The sequence below is a fragment of the Lepeophtheirus salmonis genome, chromosome 7 (assembly GCF_016086655.4).
Source record: "Lepeophtheirus salmonis chromosome 7, UVic_Lsal_1.4, whole genome shotgun sequence".
NCBI classification, from domain to species: domain Eukaryota; kingdom Metazoa; phylum Arthropoda; class Copepoda; order Siphonostomatoida; family Caligidae; genus Lepeophtheirus; species Lepeophtheirus salmonis.
Genome location: NC_052137.2, coordinates 124298 through 127225, shown reverse-complemented (window position 1 = coordinate 127225; position 2928 = coordinate 124298).

Below are 2928 nucleotides of genomic sequence, written 5' to 3'. Positions count from 1 at the left end.
GATATTGTAAGCCTCTTAACTCCCTTGATCTGAATAGGATGATTATTTGTCTGGAGCTACCTTGAGTAAAAGGTCAACAGAGGTTTTCATACTAACAAGATGCTGAAGCCTCAAAGATGACAGGGATCAACAAGAGAAGGGTTAAGGAGTTGAAAAAGTCCCTGATGTAGAAAAGCAACTCAGGATTGGATCCAAATTACGAGCGGGTGTTCAAGGAGCATTAGTCTTCTTACTCCCCCTATCATGAATCCGATGAATTATTTTGTCAAAGGTCTATAAAGGTCCTCACACCCCCAAAAAAGTTCCTGATCGATCCATATTCCTGTAATGCAAGATCGGGCTCTATTGTCCAGGGTCTGTGCGCGGTTCAGTGCACGAATCGATCCCGTTAATGAGGCCAGCAAATACTTCATTAAGTGAGATATATTTTGAATGATTGTATCAGCTGCTCAGTTTTTATTTTTAAATCAATCCTTCAATTGACCATTTTATGTTAATTTAAAGTAGATAGATCAAAACTGCGAGATTGCGTTGTTATACCCTATATATAAAGATGTCTACTTGTTTAATATGTTTTAATATGACTTTAGTGTAGTGAGAAGTGAGACATATCATGGTTCATTGGGCAACAACATGACCTCCTTCATGCAAAAGCAATGTGACAAGTTTTATAGGTTGAAAATTTTTAGATTATGTTGGAAAATGATAGTAGACACTTAAAGTTTTGTTTTACACAGGTTTTAAAATCCTATCAGATAGATAACGTCCCCCAACGGTTCATACACTGAATAAATCAAACTTCAGTATTTTCATTTTTGTTTTTCTTTCTCTTTAAATGACTTTTAATCAAGATGTTTTAGTGGTATATTTAATGAATACAGAAAGATGCAAAATTAAAGAGGCAGCCTATTTTGTAATATAATATTCCACGAAGGCCTTGAAAATCTTTGGGTTTTCGGAAAAACCCCGGTTTCAATAACCTGATTTGGACAAAGGAACTCAAAAGACTCATTCAAAAGATTTTTACAACAGAGGAGATGATTTATTTTATTGCTGGTGTCAAAAGTGGCCTCTTCACACTCACAAGGCTCTTTCCATCCACTTTTTTGATAGCTCTCTGGACTGTCTGGTGTGAAACCCCAAGATACCTTGCATAGGCCCACATGGACTTGAGGAGATTGGTTTAGGCTCTTTTCTTTAACTCCTCCGGATCAAATTTGTTCCTTTTTGAAAAAGCCCTTCTTCCTCTCAAACGGTTGTACTTGCTGACGGCTTAGAAGGTGGTCCTGGAGACGCCCAACTGCTTGGAAATACAAGTGTCATTTTCTCGACTTGTACGTAAGCTAGAGATTTAAAGTTTGTTTCATTTTGTAACTAATGTTTATGCTTTAACATATCGAAATATGAATTAATTTCTATCACTCAGCCTTCATAAATTATTGAATTAGTAAGTGTTCGATTTCAATGGGACATCCGGTGCAGCCTGATTGCTATGCATGATAAAAAAGAATTTATGTTGCTCTACCCTATACTTAAATGCAAATTATTAAAATAGTTATCACAAGTGTTATTTAATTAGTAAATAGATTTTAATTTGAATTGTTAAAATTATATATGACTAATCCGAATAATTTCCAAGTAATTGAAGAAAACGTGAAGAGTTTCAAAACCGTTTATGTATTATCCGTATTAATTAAGCAAAGTATGTCACTCAGGTTGGCTGTGTGAAAGAATCTCATTTGTATCAACGAGCGTGTGTAGCGAAAGCTCAGTGCTTCATATTAAAAAAGAAGAAAAAAGGAGAATACTCAGGACGCTTAAATCCCATTAATTTTGTAGGGTGCGAGTTTTCTTGTTGTTCACAAGATGAACAATGTTTTATTTTTATTTTATGAAGCTATTATCATTATTTCATCATTCTTGAGGAGAGAAAATCCAAATATTGAGTAATTATGTCTGAGTGCGCACAAGAAAAACGTAGATTAACGTTTAAAGATTTCTTTTGGAGTTATGTTCTACATTAATAACGCAAATCTATTTTCTTAAAGCATAGTTTGTCTGTTATTCGACGCATAATAACTCTAATAATTATAGATTGTTTGTGTTTTTATCATTATTTTATTTGTTATGATGTTATTTCAACAAGATTTTAATTTCACAAAATAATGGAGTAGAAAATAGATTAGAATTAATTTATTTTAAAGACGTTGATGTTGTATGAATTCATTAATTACCTTATAATTTTTAAAAGAGTGAAATGTTGGAACTTATTACCATTTGTTTGTCTGACTATATGATAATTAATTAATTTATATAACATTAATTTCTTTAAAATATAATCATTTCAAACTTTTTTTCCATACTATTCAAACAGTTTTGGAAATTGAAGTCTTGTTGAAATATAATCACAAGGAATAAAAAAGATAAACTAGAATAGGGAGTCATGAACAGTTGAGACTCTTCACATTTTATGTAATTACTCTAAGATCATTCGGATTAAACATACAATTTTTTTTATAAACAAGTATACATTTATTTACTAAGAGACTACCTAATTAAATAACACTTTTGATAAGTGCTTTCTCCGTAATTTACATTTAAGTAGGAAATATCCTCATTACATTCAAGTCTTAGTTAAAGTAAGGGCTCAAGTTGACATTTCTTATCTCTCTTCTAGAGAAAAGCAAAAAATCATATTAGTGTAGCTGAGATCAAGTGAAAGAAATATAGTGGTTATTGATTTTTTTTAAATTACTTTTATGTAATGTATATAGAAGAACAGTTAATTCAATTATATATGTATAAATTGAAAACACAACAGACTCCCTCATAAGTGATAAAACGCATTCTACATTTTATAAATAAAAAAAATAACACATGAATTTATGACTATTATAATAATACGTTCACAATATAATGAAAAAAGAT